The sequence below is a fragment of the Pistacia vera genome, unplaced genomic scaffold, assembly GCF_008641045.1.
Source record: "Pistacia vera cultivar Batoury unplaced genomic scaffold, PisVer_v2 Contig138, whole genome shotgun sequence".
Taxonomy (NCBI): Eukaryota; Viridiplantae; Streptophyta; class Magnoliopsida; order Sapindales; family Anacardiaceae; genus Pistacia; species Pistacia vera.
The window spans coordinates 169,878-189,086 of NW_022195444.1; the positions used below are offsets into that span (position 1 = coordinate 169,878).

The 19,209-nt window shown below is 35.4% G+C and overlaps 1 pseudogene; it reads right to left on the reverse strand.

The window, feature by feature from the left end:
* LOC116122809 overlaps positions 1–14,514 on the reverse strand; it is a 65,951-nt pseudogene extending 51,437 nt beyond the window's left edge.
* Between the last annotated feature and the right edge of the window lie 4,695 nt (positions 14,515–19,209).

Below are 19,209 nucleotides of genomic sequence, written 5' to 3' on the forward strand. Positions count from 1 at the left end.
AACCAGAGATTTAGAATGTCCTATTAGTTCGGGAGTTTTTAGATGTATTTCTAGAAGATTTGCCAAGTTTACCTTCGGAAAGAGAAGTAGAATTCAGTATTGAATTGGCACCAGTGACCGCACCAATTTCTAAAGCCCCTTACCGAATGACCCCAACCGAGCTTCAGGAATTGAAAAAGCAGCTTCAGGAACTCGTAGACAAGGGTTTTATTCGACCTAGCCATTCTCCCTGGGGTGCTCTAATTTTGTTCGTGAAAAAGAAAGATGGATCTCTATGGATGTGTATAGATTACAGAGAGTTAAATAAAATGACAGTGAACAATAAATACTCGTTAGCTCAAATAGATGATTTGTTTGCTCAGCTGAAAAGAGCAGTAGTGTTTTCAAAGATTGATTTGAGGTCGGGTTATCACCAAGTAAGGGTTGCAAAGCAAGATATTACCAAGGCTACTTTTAGGACCAGATATGGGTATTATGAATATGTGGTGATGCCTTTTGGATTAACCAATGCCCCAGATATCTTTATGGACTTAATGAATAGGGTGTTTCAAGATTGTCTTGATCGATTCATAGTGGTGTTTATTGATGATATCCTAGTTTATTCTAAGACAGAAAAGGAACATGAAGAACACCTAAGATTTGTGCTACAATGATTGTGAGATAAGAAGTTGTTCACCAAATTTTCTAAGTGTGAGTTTTGGCTAGATCAAGTTATCTTTTTGGGCCATACCGTCTCAAATGAGGGTGCATTAGTGGATCCAAGTAAGGTAAAAGCAATTATGGAATGGCAACAACCGAAGACAGTAAAGGAAGTTAGAAGTTTCTTGGGACTAGTAGGTTATTATAGGCAGTTTGTAGTAGGGTTTGCTCAGTTGGCTAAACCGCTTACAACTCTCACCAAACAGAGAACTCCTTTCATTTGGTTGAATGCCTATGAAGAAATTTTTCAAGAGTTAAAAAGAATATTGACCACAGCTCCTATTTTTGTGTTACCACAGGAGGGTGTAGATTATGACATTTATACAAATGCCTCGTTTCAGGGACTTGGTGTAGTATTGATGCAGTTGGATAGAGTAATAGCCTATGCTTCTTATTAGTTAAAAGAGTATGAGACGAGATACCCTACACATGATTGAGAGTTGGCTGCTGTAGTTTTTGCATTGAAAATATGGAGGTATTATTTGTATGGGGCAAAGAGTAACATTTATACAGATCATAAAAGCTTGAAGTATTTCTTCACTCAAAGAGGGCTGAATATGAGGCAGAGGAGATGGTTAGAGTTGGTAAAGGATTATGATTGTGAAATTAAGTATCAACCTGGAAAAGCCAATATAGTAGCTGATGCTTTGAGTAGAAAAGCTTACTTGTCTCAACTCACAAGACAAAAAGAGTTGTTAGGCGAGTTGATCAAGGACCAGATAGAGGTGATACTGGGAAGGCTTGCCAGGTTAGACATTCAGCTCACTTTTCTGGAAGAGATTAAAGAAAAACAAGTTGTTGATGAGTGGTGTCAGAAAAGGAGTCAGCAGGTAATTGAGGGCAAGATATCAGAATTCCACCTGTTAGATGGTGTCCTCTGTTTTCAGAATCGTATATGCATTCCCTAAGATGCTGAGTTGAAGAGAAAGATTCTTACGGAGGCTTCTGATACACTATACACTGTTCATCCTGGAGGAACCAAGATGCATCAAGATATAAAGAAAAGTTATTGGTGGCCAGGTATGAAGAGAGATATTGGAGATTATGTGACTAAGTGTTTGATTTGTCAGCAGGTGAAAGCAGAACACCAAAGACTATCAGGTTTGCTTCCGCCACTCAACATTCCTGAATGGAAATAGGAAAATATATCAATGGATTTTATCATAGGCCTTCCAAGAGTTCAAAAGGGGTATAATGCCATATGGGTGATAGTAGACAGATTAACAAAAGTAGCCCATTTTCTTCCAGTAAAGTATAAGACTACCTCAGATCAGTTGGCCCAGATCTATGTCAGGGAGTAGTCAGACTCTATGGTGTACCCAAGACCATAGTATCAGATAGAGATTCCAGATTTGTTTTGGCTTTTTGGACTAGTCTTCAAAGAAACTTGGGTACCAGATTAGCATTTAGTATAACATACGATCCTCAGGCAGATGGCCAGTCTGAGAGAACAAATCAGATACTTGAGGATATGTTGAGGGCATGCTGTATGGATTATAGAATGGCTTGGCATGAGATGTTACCTTTGGTGGAGTTTGCCTATAATAACAGTTATCAGTCTACAATTAAGATGGCTCCTTATGAAGCCTTGTATGGTAGGCGATGTAGATCTCCATTGTATTGGGATGAGGTAGGAGAGAAAGATGAATTACATACAGCTCTTAGGCCAAAGATAACCTAGAAAATGATAGAAGATATTCATTTGATCCGACGTAAAATGAGGCAAGCCCAAGATAGAAAAAAGAGCTACGCAGATTTAAAGAGAAAAGATGTGGAATTTGTAGTGGGTGACAAAGTGTTTATTAAAGTTTCCCCTTATAAGTGAGTGATACGTTTTGGCGGTAAAAGAAAGTTAGCACCTAGATACATTGGCCCTTTTGAAGTATTACAACGAGTTGGAAAGGTAGCTTATAAGTTGGCGCTACCACCTAATATGGATAGGGTGCACAATGTGTTCCATGTTTCAATGCTCAGAAGATATGTCAGTGATCCCTCCCATATATTAAAAGTAGAAGAAGTGGACTTAGAAGAGAATCTCGTTTATGAGGAGCAACTAGTGCAGATCTTAGACAGAAAGATCAAAGAGCTCCGAAACAAAAGTATTCCACTCGTAAAGGTCCTATGGAGGAATCATAAAGTAGAAGAAGCAACATGGGAGGTAAAACAAGACATGCGAAACCGCTATCCTGAGTTGTTTGTTTGAATTTTGGGGACGAAATTCTTATAAGAGGGAGAATTGTAACACCCATATGGAGGTACGTAATTTAATTTATGCTCTTATACCTTTAGTTGATTTTTGCTAAAGTTATTTTAAGAAAATGTGAAGAAAATGCCTTAAACTTGTATTAAGGGTAAATGGTCTTTTCACTCAAAATTAGTTGAAATTGTGCGGAGTGAAAAGAGATAGAATTTCATGGAGAATGCAATAAAAATGAGGGCATTATGGTAATTGACCAAGGGACATATGAAATTTTAAAGAAAGTGCAAGGGCAAAATGGGAAACTATATATAATTTTATGTTATATCAAGGATTGAAGAGTGAAACCCTAGCCACTCTTCAACCCATTTTCACGCCACCTGCTCCTCCAAATCCTCTCAATTTCTTCACTTGTTCTTCAAAAGAAATTCATAGATTTTGGGTATTTTTGAGTGGATTTTCAATCCCAAGCATCTTTAGGTAAGATCCTTGCACTAAGAAGTGATTTTTCATTTTTAAAGTGTTGGATTTTGATGGTTTGTGCTCATAGGATTTAAGTGTAAGAGAGTTTGATCAAAGAAGATTCTTAAAGGGTTGGATTGCTCATGTCAAAGGTAAGTAAATCCTACCCTAAGTATGATTTAAGTTATGTTGTGTAGAGAATTTTCTTTATGCATATATATTTGTCATATGTAGAATTGTTGAATGATGATTAGAACTTATCCATGAGAAGTTGTGTTAGTATATTTGATACTTGATGAATGTTTGGATGAAATTTGGAAGAATTGAAGTAGAAGTTTTGAAGTCTGTATTTTGGGCAGATTTGGCATTAATTATGGAGCATGTTATTCCAAATTTTTGGTGGCCTAGAAGAGAGATAGAAGTGTAGCCAAATTAGTGTCGATTTGTGCACATGAATTGTTTGATGAAATGTCAAAGAGAAGTGCATTTATGAGTATGATTATGTGTTACTTTGGGATGAGTTTGTAGATGGTAGAGAATGACATGTTTGCATTCCATAATGCATAATTGGATCTAAACATGTGAATTTAGAAAGAATTATAAACATGAAACCATCTACATGCATACATATTCATAAGAGCATGAAAAAGCACTAAATTATGTTAAAGGGAAAATATAAAGAAATGAGAATATTAAAGATATTCAAATCTGAATTTTTTAGTTAAAGAAGTGTAAAAAGATAAAAAGAAGAGAAGGTTGTTGCGATGGGGAGCCGTGAGTGACAGCCCCACATGCATGCCGCCTTTAGTAGCGGCCTCAGAATTCAGAAAGAAGAATTCTACAGTTCATTAGAAGTGCATGTGGATGAGGACTGTACCCAAAATTAGAGAATTCACTCACACAGCCAGGGCTCCAAATCCATGACTCAACCGAGTCTGATCGGCTAGAAAAGAAAGAAAGAATAGAAAAGAAAGAAAGAATAGAACAGAAAGAAAGAATAGAAAAGAAAGAAAGAATAGAAAGAAAGAAAAGAAAGAATAGAAAGAAAGAAAGAAACAGAAACAGAAAACAGAATAAGAAAAATAGAAAAGAAAATGCATAATCTATGCATTTGTGCATTTGCATCATGAATGTGCATAATATCATGCTCATTATCATGAGTGGTGAAAAATTAGAAAATTGAGAGAAAAAGAGAGAGCAAAACAGAGAAAAAATAGAGAGAAGAACAGAGAAAGAATAGAGAATAATCGGGAAATGAGATGTAAGGAAAGAAAATTCAGAACTTAAACAACGGAGAGAGAAGGGTAGCATAGCGGGTTTACTTACTGAGCAATTAGTGCTCACTCCATTGTTTTTAATGTTTTTGTAGGTAATAGGTGAGTTGCGGTCGCTCGTTACGCAGTGGAAGTGCTGGGCTACACTGTCAAGTTGCTATTTTGAGTATATTTTGAGTATATTTGTATATAAAGAAAAATTAAATATGGGCCCATACTTTATTACTCATTTATATTTGTATTCTCTTATATATATATATTTTTAGTGAGTTTTATTAATTATTTTACGAGTATACTAGCTAGAAAGGAAGTATTATAGATGCCTTCTATTTATTAAAATTGAGTTAACAAGAGCTAAAAATTGTAATGCCCACATCAAGGTACGCAGCTTTATTTATGGCCTAATACCCTTAGTTGAATTTTGTTAAAGTTATCTTGGATAGGTGTTAAGGAAATTCTTTAAAAAGTTATTAGGGGTAAAATGGTCATTCCACTCATAATTAGATGAAAGAGTGGGGAATGAAAAGAAGTAGAATAACATGGAGAGGTTAATAAAAGTGAGGGCATTCTTGTTATTGACTAAGGGACATAGATGGAATTTTTAGAAAGTGCAAGGGTAAAATGGGAAACTATGTATATTATTATGTAGTAATAAGAGTTCAAGAGTTGAAACCCTAGCCGCTCTACCCATTGTTCATGCCACCTTCGCCCCAAATTCTCTCAACTTTCTTCACTAAATTTCCAAGGGAATTCATAGGATTTTGGCTAGATTTTGATAGATTTTAAATCCTAAGGATTCAAAGGTAAGATTCTTGCACCAAGATGTGAGATTAAATTTTAAAGTTTTGAATTCTTATGGTTTTATATGTTTAGGGTTTAAGAGGAAGGGGAATTCTACCAAAGAGAGATTATAGTGTTGGAATTGCTCAAATTCAAGGTAAGTAAATTCAACTTTAGATTTGATTGGATAAATACTTGTGTAGAGAAATTTCATATATGTTATATGTGTGTTTGGATGATGAGAATTATGGATTGAAATTGAGGTTGTTTGATTTGTGAATCTTATAGTCATGAGAAGTGATGTATTTGTATGTGTTGAGTAGATGAAATATGAAAGAACGGATGTGGAAGGGTGGAAGGTGAAATTCAGCTACGGTGGTTGTTGGCCTTAGGGAGTTTTTACTCCAATTTCGGTGGCTTGAGACATATGTGGAAGTGTAACCAATTTAGGGTTTGTATGTGTATGTAAGGTGTTTGATGAAATTCCAAAGAAAGTGCATATATATGAGTATGTTAGATTATTACCTTGTTATGGAAATGTTGTTGGTAGAGAATACTAATTCCATAATGATATCTTTATATGCCATATTGCATTCTTACATTCGAGCATTTTCATTTAGAAAGAATAGCAAAGAATGAGCATATTTACATGCACATATACATGTATGAGAACATTAAAGAATAAAGAGAAAGAAAGAAAAGAAATTAATTGTAGAATCATTATCTAAAGAACATAATTAAAGAATACCTCAACTCTGAAATTTTATTTAAAGAAATATAAAAAGATAAGAGAAGAGAAGGTTATTGCAATGGGGAACCGATGAGTGACAGAGAAGAAGAATATCCCCACATGCACGTCGCCTTTAGTGAATGGCCTAAGAATAAGAAAGAAAAATTTGTACGGTCCGTAAGAAGTGCATGTGGATGAGGACTGTACCCAAGAAAGAATTTGAAAATACACTCACGCGACCAGGGTTCCGAATCCATGCCTCAATCGAGTTCGATTGGCAAAGAAAGAATAGAAAAGAAAAGAAAGAAAGAATAGAAAAGCAAGAAAGAATAGAAAATAAGAGAAACAGAAAAGAAAGAAGAGAAACAACAAAGAGAGAATTGAAACAGAAAAAGAAAGAAAACAGAAAGGAAACAAAAAACAAAATGAGGAATAGAAAACAAAAAAATAGAAAAGAAAATGCATTGCATAGAAAAAGTTTATGCTTTTGTGCATATGCATCATGCCATTTCTACTACCCCGAGTTAGTTTCCCTATTTGTGCTTACATATCGGTAAGTGAGAAACTAGAGTATCAGAAAAAGCAGAGAAGAATTGAGAAGTTTGGTGTAAGGAAATAAAATCCAGGATCTGAGTAACAGAGAAAGAATAGAAGTATTGTGGGTTTACTTACTAAGCAATTAGTGCTCACATCGTTGATTTCACTATTTTTGCAAGTAATAGATGAGATGCGGTAGGGAGGAACGTCAAGTAGCGGAGGAGAATGGCACCATTGTCCGAGATTACTTTGTACTTATTTTTGTGACTTTATTACTTGATGTAGAGATTTGCATATAAAGTCAAATTTATTTTGGGCCCACTATTACATTCTTATATACATATATATTTTCTATAACATGTTAGTGAGTTTTACTTATATTTTTCCAAAGAATTACTAGCTAGAAAGAATATCACGACTATGAGATTCGAAAAATGGATGTTAAAACAACATTTCTAAACTAAAACCTTGAAAAGGATGTGTATATGACACAACCCGATGGTTTTATTCTAGATGGGCAAGCTGATAGGGTATGCAAGTTGCAGAGATCCATTTATGGACTCAAGCAAGCTTTAAGAAGCTGGAACATTTGTTTCGATGAAGCCGTAAAAGAATTCGGTTTTATCAAGAACGAAGATGAACCCTGTGTTTACAAGAAAATGAGTGGGAACGTAGTGGCATTTCTAGTGTTGTATGTCAATGACATACTTATGATCGAGAATGATATATCTAGTTTACAGTCAATAAAGACTTAGTTATCCAAGTGCTTCTCCATGAAGGACTTAGGGGAAGCAACCTACATCCTTGGAATAAAAATGTATCGTGATAGATCGCGTAGGTTGCTTGGCCTAAGTTAGAGTGCATATATTGACAAATTACTAAAAGGATTCAGTATGGAAGAATCCAAGAAGGAATTTATTCCGATGTCACATAGTGTTTATCTCTCTAAGGATATGTGTCCTAGAACACAAGATGAGAGAGATAGGATGAAGAGGATCCCATATGCATCAACAATTGGATCCATCATGTATGCCATGCTATGTACTCGAATTGATGTCACATGTGCTTTGAGCACTTGTAGTAGATATCAATTGGATCCAGGTGAGCATCACTGGATGGCTGTCAAGAACATTCTTAAGTACCTGAAGAGGACTAAGGATATGTTCTTGGTTTATGGAAAGGAAGATGAGCTCACTGTAAGAGGATACAGTGATGCTAGTTTCCAAACGGACAAAGATGATTATCGATCATAATCAGGGTCTATATTTTGTCTCAATGGGGGTGCAATGACTGGAAAAGCTCCAAGCAAAGCACTGTAGCAGACTCTACAATGGAGGCTGAGTATATTGCATTATCAGATGTGGCCAAGGAGGCAGTCTGGATTAAGAAGTTTGTCACTGAACTTGGTGTGGTTCCCACGATTGTTGATCCAATAGACATCTATTGTGACAACAATGGAGCAATCGCTCAAGCCAGGGAACCACGGTCTCATTACTCCGAAGATTCCATCTCATCAGAGAAATAGTTGAGAGGAAAGATGTGCAGATCAGTAAAGTGCATACTGATGACAATCTCACAAATCCATTGACAAAGCCTCTGTTGCAACAGAAGCATGAACAACACTTGAGATCATTTGGTGTTAAATACATGAATGATTGACTATAGTGCAAATGGGAGATTATTAGAGTAGGTGCCCTTGAGCCAATCAATTATTGTAGAATTGAATCTTTGTAATAATGTTCATTGATCAATAAAAAACATTTTATACTATATCGCGTAAATCATATTGTATGTATTGATATATGTCCTTAAAATGGCAGAACCGTGATGAGGGTATCAAGTGTTTCAAATCTTGATAGTGAGAACTCTATGAGCACATATGGTGGCCATTTTAGAAACGTCCGTAACCCTAGTATTATTCTGAAGTAAGGGCACAGATAATATGGTAAGGCTATCATAGTGTTGAATGACCCTGTTAAAAGGCAGTGACTGATCTCACTTGTCAAGGTTGTTTGGTGACAACCTGGTGCAACACATGGGTGTTTGCTGTAGGCAAGTTCACTGGACTGACCTACCATAGGATTCCATATGGATGGTAACCCTAGTGTCTATGGAACAAATCCTCTAACGAATGGTGGTGCATGTGATCCTTAGACTTGAGATCACCGGAGTGCCTTGTACACCGATTGGTGTAGTTTGACACTAGCCCAATGTAGTTCTATTTAGAGCTATCAATACGATAGTGATTGGCTACATCAAGGAGTGTATCAAGACTATGGTGGATCGATAGAGGATTCATCACTCCCGGGTACAGGGGAAGTTATATCACAACGCAATTCAGTAAAATGGCAATGACACTAAAACTGTGGCCATAGTGGGATTGAGTTGTTGCTCTATCCAATTTATTATTCCGGTCATTGGTCCAGTAACTGAATACATACATATCGAGAGTAGCTGAGGTTGACACTATTTATGTGCCTTAGTCTCGATGAGATAACAGATGATGAAAAGATTGGATTATGCGATAACCATATCGTTGACAGGTAGCTGTTTCGTTGAATCCGAATCTATCAGGTGGCCATGATGCCTTGCTAGGGGCCAATCTTGGTCTGTGTGTAGTGAGACGATTAATTGGTGTTAATCGCGATACTACACACTGCCAGTATGATGAGGAGCCTACGAGTCACACACATAGAAGATAATATAAGAATCAGTTTATGAGAAGGGCATGTTCGTCTTTTTAGGCGTAAGGGTATTTTGGTAATCTCACAATGCAATTAAATTTGTTGAGGTTGTTGTCTTTATTTAATTTGACATTAAAATTAACTAAGTAAGATTATATTTAAATATGTGTACACATATATTTAAATGAATTTTAGTTATTGTTAAATGTTAATATATTATATATATATTAATTGAATTGAATTGAAATAATAATAATAAAAAATAAAAATATCTAAATGGGGCTATTTGGACATAGGGGTTGTTTGGGTTGGTACCCAAGCCTATTCCATAATGGAATAGGGCATTGTGTGCACTATATAAGTGCAGGAGTTTTGTGAATTAAAGAACAATTCATTCAATCACCTTTGATTAAAAATTCCAGCCCCTTGTTCTCTCTTCCCACGCCACTTTACATTTGGTTGAATCAAATATTTCATTTGATTCTTGTTCTTGGTTCTTAAGGCTAAAGAGGATCTAACAAATCCCTTTTTAGTTCTTCGGGTTATCTTCGTGTGGACTACCACTGGTTCGATCCTACTCTTAGATCAGCAACGAAACCCATTCAGAGACAAGTTAGAGGAGCCTCCAAACGTGCATATAAATTCTTAACTCTAATATGATTTTTCTGTAGATTTTGATTTAATGTATAAACTGAAAACTTGTGCCTTGATCTTGGTTCTAAGGGAACAATCTACTATTATATATTTTTGTTTTCCGCTGCCATAACTTGATCGTTTCCTAACAACTGACCCACCAAAGGATTCCATATAGATGGTAACCCCGTTGTGTATAGAATAAATCCTTAATGAATGGTGGTGCATGTAATCCTTAGACTTGAGATCACAAGAGCGCCTTGTACACCAATTGGTGTAGTTTGACACTAGCCCAACGTAGTTCTATTTAGAGCTATCAATATGGTAATGATTGACTACATCAAGGAGTGTACGAAAACTATGGTGGATCGACAAAGGATCCATCACTCTCGGATATGGGAGAAGTTATCTCACGGGGCAATTCAATGAATAGCAATGACACTAAAGTTGTGGCCACAGTGGGATTGAGTTGTTGCTCAATCCAATTTATTATTTTGGTCATTGGTCTAATAACTGAATACAAAGATATCGAGGATAATTGAGATTGACACTATTTCTGTACCTCAGCCTTAATGAGATAACCGTTGATGAAAGGATTTGATTGCATGGTAACCATATCGTTGATAGGTAGCTATTTTGCTGAATCCGAATCTATCGGGTGACCATGATGCCTTGCTAGCAGCCAATCTTGGTTTTTTTGTAGTGAGACAATTGATTGGTGTCAATCGCGATACTACTCACTACCGATATGATAAGGAACCTACGGGTCACACACTTAGAAGACAGTTTAAGGATGGTGACTTTTTGGAAGGCTATATTCATCTTTTAGATGAATGTGCATATTGGTAATTTTGCTATGTAATTAAATTTACTGAGGTTGTACCCTATGTCCAATTTTATTATTGGAGTAATTTAGCAAAATTATTAATTAATTACTAGATTTAATATTAATATTTAACTAAATAATTAAATAAGGGTTAATATGTAATTCTATCTAATGTTTGGTTGATGCTAAACTTAAGGGGTGGAATGGATATTTTACTTATTACATAAGTAAAGAAAAATTAGGTTTTCTCAGCCTCATTCATTGTGTGGCCGTGGAGAGCCGTTTGAAGAGAATTTTTCTCTTATTTTCTCTATACACTTTCTTCCATTATTTGACTCCTTAAAGTCAAGAATTGATTCTAGAAAAATTAATTCTTGATTATTGGTATATTATCTTCGTGTGAACGACGTGAATTCGATTCTATTCTCGAATAAGTAGTGAGATCACATTTAGAGATATTGACGGAGCCTCCAATCGTAGGTATAATTGAATCCTTGTATGGATTTTCATTGTTGCAATTTAAGCACGTTATATATATATCAGACCTTGATCTTGGCAAAATCAGAGTAATCGATGGGCAATTTTTTTTTTTTTGTTTTTCCACAGCCTTTGTTCATCGATTTACTAACATACATGACTACTACAAGCAAGCTTTACAACAACTGGAGTTGCAGAAGTGCCTTGAATTTTCTTGAAGCTAAAAATGTTGATCTTCATGTGCGATGGAAGCTGAAGAAAATAGAATAAAGCACTATGAAACTGATACGGTCAATGTCATGAGACTTGATAACACAAAAGAAAGAAACAAAGAAATTTGATTTTTTTTTTTTTTTTTTTTAATACCTTTGCACTGCAGTCATTGTGTGGGCAATAGGCTTGATCAAAGATGATAGGATTGCTCACATTAACCATAGTAAGGTCCTCGAAGTGCATGTTGGATGCAGAGCCTGCATAGGAAGCTGGCCAACTTTTGATTCTCATACCATTGTCGGTATTAGTGAGAGTATAACCCTTGACAGTGATTCAGACTATAGGTTCTTCTTTCTCATACTATCCTAGACTTCCGACGCTAATGCCATAACCAAGTCCGCATGTAACTTTGGTAGTTGATACATCTGATGCCATGACCAAGTCCGCATGTAACTTTGGTAATTGAAACATTCTGGGCTCCACCACCAATGGAAATGCAATCATCACCTGTTGCAATTTTTTAATATGTAATTTCAATTCCACTAGATCTTTTGATGTGGATGCCATCTGTGTTTTTGCTATCTGCAGGTGCGGTGATGGTTAAGCGACAGAAACTAACGTTCTTGCAACCTAGGACGTTAATATGAAATTATTTGCTGTTTAGGGAAGTTACATCTTAGACCAACCCGTTTGTAATGAAGTCAAACCTCATATTCTGTGCATAGGATTGAAACAAGCGTTGTTAGTGCCATACATATAACATACTCTTTAATTAGTATAGCAAGATATATACAACTGGATAATAAACTTACAATGGGAGGCTGCTTGCAATAATCATTGCCACAGGCTCCCCAAGACGAGCCTCCTTGGCCATCGAAAATTCCACCACCCGACAATGTGAAGCCTTCAATGTGTTGGAAAGTAACCCAACCGCCATCCTCTGTCGTTTTGCCAGCGCCCGATAGGGCCTTGAGGGTGCCTTGAACTTGAACCTCAATAGGAGCCTTGCAGGGACCTTCTAAGGTCACTGGACTTAATGAGAATATCCGTTTTGGAATCAAAACATTGCTTAGCCTGGCGGATGCACATGCTTTTTTCCATGTACTCATTAAAGCCTGAGACAAGAAACGTTACGTTATAAAGGAGATTAACAAAATAGAAATCCTTATGCATACGTATTTTTTATTGTGTTGGAGTATTACCACATTGATATTTGGTCCATTGGCTTTGGTGCCATCTTTTGTCACGTTGAAAATTGACTGAGCTCTAGCTGTTGATACAAACAATACCAATGAAAACATAACTTTTGCTATGTCAATTAATTTCACCATGTTTTTCCTTCTTCTTTTATTGTTGTTACTTCCTTGCTATAGTTTTTTTCGATAAGTAATTATGAAATCCTAGTTCTACCAGACCATATTTATAATGCATTGAAGAAAGCTAATGCCGCAAATTTATAACAAGGCATTCGCCAATTTTTTCCTCTGTTTGAAGAATGTTGTAACGTAATACATTGTATCTATTTTTCAATTGTTAGTTTCTTTTACAAGTTTCATATATGTTTGACTAAGGATATTGTTAATTAATGTCAGTTAATGACGGGTATTTTAGCAAAACGAACAAAGTAGTGGCCTTGCATGTGGAACATTATTTTTCGAATGTAATATTAGATTTTGCTCAAATGTATGTATTACCAGTGTTAGCAATATGTAATCTCTGAGTCGAGGCATAAATAGTGGCGGAGCTACCATAGGACCAAGATAAGCAATTGCACATCTTTGAATTCTAGAAATTTTGACTATCACTTGTCCTCACACAGACAATACATGGCCAAATCAGCTTATTAATACATGACATGATTATCCTCGTGTTTATCACCATATGAACAGTATGCGTTTATGCAGAATCCAACAGTGATATCTCAGGTCTAAGGATTAATAATATACTAGTACGATCTTATGATGCATCATTGACTACATTTTAAATGTCCATGTGACTCATCATAAATGGTCATATTCGATCGATAAACTGTTCACTAACCGCTTATCCATGATATTCTATGGAGACATTCAGCATGCCTACTATGTAATATTATTGCCCAATTAATATTACCTATGTAGGTAATAATTTGATGATTTTGATCTTCTAAAGATTTGTATCATTCGGGCATTTCACATGTAATACATATATATAAATGAAGTAACAAACCGCATGTGAAATAAGAACACTTTCTTCTATTGATAAGATAAAAATGTATATACAAAATATATACATTAACATATATATTTATAAAAAACAGAATACCTTGGAACCGACTACACGATTGGTTCCTAGGGCATACACTGACTAAACTTCCACTTGCACTGGAGCCAATCGTTGTGGTATCTAATACCCATCTTCTCAAGATGATGATCTAATTGCTTCTATGTCATCGCTTTAGTAAGTGGGTCAGCTACATTATCCGCTGATGGTGTTTTTTGCACCAAAATTTATCCAGCTTCAACAAGCTCTCTCAAAATATGATATTTATGCTGAATATGTTTTGATTTCTATTGTGGTTCCTTTTCTTGTGCAATAGCACCATTATTGTCGTAGAACAAGATTATCAGATAACTCATGTTCAAAACCACGTCAAGTTCAGCTACAAATTTGCGTATTCACACACCTACTTTTGCTGCTTTTGAAGTGGCAATATATTCAGCTTCTGTGGTGGAGTCGACAGTGGTCGACTGCTTGGAACTTTTCTAACTAACTGCTCCTCCATTACATGTAAAGATGAATCCGGATGTAGACTTTCTATCATCCACATCTGATTGAAAATCAAAATCTGGGTATCCCTGGATTTTTAATTCTGAACCTCCATAACTCAGTATTAAATCTTTAGTCCTTCTCAAGTACTTAAATATTGTTTTAACTGCTGACCAGTGTTTCTCTCCTGGATTTGATTGATATTTGCTCACAACACTTATAACATAGGCTATATCAGGCCTTGTACATAGCATTGCGTACATAAGACTACCTGCGACTGAAGTGTAGGGTATATTACACATCCACTATCGCTCCTGATCAGTCTTAGGACTCATATCTTTAGAAAGATGTAGTCCATGACCGCAAGGCAAAAAACCTCTTTTGGAGTCTTGCATGTTCAACTTTTTCAACATTTTCTCTATATACATGCTTTGAGATAATCCTATCAATCATTTCGCTCTATTTCTATCAATGTGAATTCCTAGGATATAATTTGCTTCTCCCAAATCTTTCATTGAGAAAGCCTTTGATAACCACATCTTAACTTTGATCATCATCCCAATATCATTTCCTATTAACAATATGTCATCTAAATATAATATGAGGAAAATGGAGACATGATCTTTTACCCACTTATATACACACGGTTCATCCGAATTCTTTAAACCAAAAGTCTTGATCATTTCATCAAACTGGATATTCCAGCTTCTAGAAGCTTGCTTCAATCCATAAATGGATCTATGTAATTTGCACACTTTATGTCTTTCAATACTGGATACAAAATTTTCAAGTTGTTGCATATATATGTTTTCCTCAACAAATCCATTGAGGAATGCGGTCTTGACATCCATTTTTCCAAATTTCATAATCATAGTGTGTTACTATGGCTAGCAAGATTCTGATTGATTTAAGCATTGCAACTGGTGAAAAGTTTTCTCATAATCCAACCCTTGTTTCTGAGTATAACCTTTCACTACCAGTCTAGCCTTACAAGTCTCTACCTTTCCATCTTTGCCACCTTTCTCTTGAAGACCCATTTACAACCAATAGGAACTATTCCTTCTAAAGGTTCAACAAGTGTCCAAACTTGATTAGTGTGCATGGATTCTATTTCAGAATTCATTGCTTCTAGCCATCTTCCAGAATTGATATCTAATACCATTTCTTCATAGTTTTAGGATCATCTCCATGATCAACTTCTCCCACTGAAAAAGATTCAAAAAAATTTTCATGTAGAAAGCTATAATATTTCTCTGGAGGTCGAGATATTCTAGAAGATTTACAGGCTGGAACTGTTGTGTCATGTGTTAAAGGTTCTTGATCTGGTTCACCTATCTGAGTATTATCGATTTGAGACTCTTTGGAATATTCCTTGAGTTCAATTTTTCTTCCTGCACCTCCTTTTTTTAAGAATTCTTTCTCAAGGAAATGTGCATTTCTACTGATTAAGATTCTTTGATCAGTAGGGAATTAAAAATAATATCCTAAACTTTCTTTAGGATACCCTAAAAACCGACCTTTTTCAAATCTTACGTCTAACTTATCTGTTTTGACAGTCTTGACATAAGCTGGAGAACCCCAGACCTTTAAATAGTTAAGACTAGGTGGTTTGCCATACCATACTTCATATGGTGTTTTCTGGACTGATTTAGATGGTGCTCTATTTAAAATATGCACTGCTGTTTGTAAGGCATACCCCCACAAGTAAATCGGCAAGTCCGTAAAAGTCATCATCAATCGTACCATATCCAATAAAATACGATTTCTCTTTTCAGATACACCATTGTGTTGTGGTGTAAATAGAGGAGTTAATTTGTGATATAATTTCATTTTCTTTTAGGAAAGCTCAAAATTTCGTACCTAAGTATTCACCTCTATGATCTGATCGTAGAATTTTAATACTCTTTCCAGTTTGTTTCTCTACTTCATTCTTGAATTCTTTGAACTTTTCAAAATATTCTGATTTGTATTTCATTAAATACATATACCCATACCTTGAATAATCATCAGTAAAGGTAATAAAGTAATGAAAACCTTCTGTGGCCATTTCATTAAATGGTCTACATACATTTGTATGTATTAATTCCAGTAATTCTTTGGCCCTTTCCCCTTTACTCTTAAAGGGTGACTTGGTCATTTTTCCTTGAAGACAAGATTCGTAGGTCGGATAGGGTTCTGAACCCAATGAACTTAAAAGTCCTAACTGGATTACTCTTATGTCTACTATATGACCTAATCTATGATGCCAAAGTAATTTAGGATTAATTTTATTTCGAGTTCGTTTATTAGTTATAGAATTCATTATGCTATGGCCATTTAATTATAGCACATACAAAGCATTTTTATTGATAGCTTTGCCAACAAGTTTATTTCCAAAATAAACTAAACATTCATTTCTATTGAACTAACTATACACTATAACCATATTTACATAATACAAAAACATAAATTATTTTTCTAGTGGCTTTAGCAAAATACAGGACATTGTACAAATACAAAAGGTGTCCTGATGGAAGCATCAAACTGCATGTTCCCATGGCTTCGGCAGTAACATTTGCTCCATTCGCCATTCTTAACATGACTTGATCTTTTGCCAGAGTAGAACTATTCTACAGATCCTGCAAACAAACACAAATGTGCGAAGTAGCAACTGAACTAATATCTAGGATAAATTATTTGAACTAACATTTAATTCAAATTCAATGACATAGCATTGGGACATACCTGATCCAGTCTTCTCAATGAGAAGAGTTTTAGTCTTCTTAAGACTTTCTAGATAGAGAGGACAATTCCTCTTCTAGTGCCCTTTTTCTTTGCACCAAAAGCATTGGCCCGTTTCTTTAGATTTATTGGCTTAAGGTGCAGCCTTTTTTCCCTTGGGTTTTGTTCCCAATTTCTTTTTGGAATTTCATTGGCTTTTTCTTCTTTGTCTTACGGGAAGAAACCATACTAACAACCTCTTGCCTTTTACCTTTTCTTTCCTGATCATAAAACTATTGAATCTTATTTAACAGATCAAGAAGTTTTTGTTGTTGATTTTCGCAAGTGTACGAAGTCGTGTAAGTAATAAAGTGTATAAAATACGGATATCGAACTCAAGGGAATTACTATTATCAATTACCAATTAAAATATCCTATTACTATTTGATCAATCCAAATTTTATCAAGGAAAACCTAAATTAAACTAACAATTGAATTTAAAAAGAAAACTGAAAAGAGAAAAATTAAAATAAACCTTTGGGTAAAAACAAGATGATAAGACCTAGGGCATAGACTTTACACCAACTCTTATTCATATGTATCGATCTCTTATACTAATTTTATTAAGCTCTTCCTACAGGTCAAATTCCCTAAATTTCCAATAACTTTCTCTCGAACAATTATCAAATTAACCCCTAATTACTAACCCGAATTTTCTCTAATCAGATTTAAGCAATTGGAGATCATTACGCTCTATGGAGTTTACCAAAACCTCACAAGTCGCGGTAACCTATCTCTAGCGTTCGCTCAACCTATGGTTTTACTACCATAGACCAACTAAGTATCATCTCTCGATCTCAACCTAGTCCATTAGTTCATTCAATTCTTGGGCTCTTAAAAATCAAAAACATTAGGAATAACAGTAAAACTTAGGAAGACTTCCTAATAAAAATTAACAATCAAAGATCAATACATAATTAAGAGATTGGGCTACATCTTAGCCCTAGAGAATAAAATTAGTTCATAATAAACACGAAAGAAACAATCATCTTTATTAAAACATTCATCATGAGTTTACAAGAAAATAACAAGGAAAACTTCTCTATATTGTGCATCAAAGCTCCAGAACTTCTGTTACTTCTCTTCTCTATAGATTTTTCTCCCTTTGTTCTCACCAAAGAATCCTCTAAATAATGTTAAAAGACTTCTATTTATATCCCACAAGGGTTAGGGTTTGTTTTTCCTTAATTCTATTTGATTTGGAACCCTTAACCCTATTCTCCTGGCTAAAAACGGACAACAAACTAGTGACTTACATGACTGTGCCATGACTTACATGACTATCCCACAAGGGTTAGGGTTTGTTTTTCCTTAATTCTATTTGATTTGGAACCCTTAACCCTATTCTCCTGGCTAAAAACGGACAACAAACTAGTGACTTCCGTGACTGTGCTGTGGCATAGTAGCTACTGGAAAAAGTGTGGTGCGGCATAGTAGCTGCTGCCCCTTTCCCACATCATTCCACTGTTCTTAAAAGATTTTGCTTTTTGAACGCGATAACGATGGAATTTGGAAAAGTTTGAAACATATGACATGTAGCCCTTTGAATCAGCTTTCCAATGGTCTATGAATCATCTTAATCCAAGTCCTACAGCTCAAGATATTATCAAAATACCGAGGCATGCGCAAGCTGGAACGTAATCTAGAATTTTCTCTTTACTTCAACTTCCATAACTTCTTCAATTCAACTCCTATTCTTGATCCGTTTGTTTCCACTCATCACTCATTCCGTTGCAAACATGATTCTTCATTCGAGCATAACATTTAAGAACTAGTAACCTGAAAAACACTCAAAAACACCCGTGATCTCGTAAAAGACAATTATGAAAATATTAAGCAACTTTACCAAATTAAGCCTAATTTCCCACAATTAATCCCCCAAAAACCACTAACTAAATGTGTATTTTCAAGCTCTTATTAGTTTTCTCTCAATCCTATTGACATGATAATTATTGATGAAAGGTGTGAAACTTGAAGGTAGAGATTGGAGAACTAAATCCACCTTGAGGGCGTCTAGCATTTCAATTTTCATGGCATGTAATTGCCCCAGAATATTAATCATTTTCATGACATGTTCTTCTGGTGACACACCTTCTTTCAACTTTATTCCAAATAAAGTTGAACTTAATTCATATTGTCTTATTCTTGAATTTTCACGATACAACTCTTGTAACGCGAGGTAAATTTCA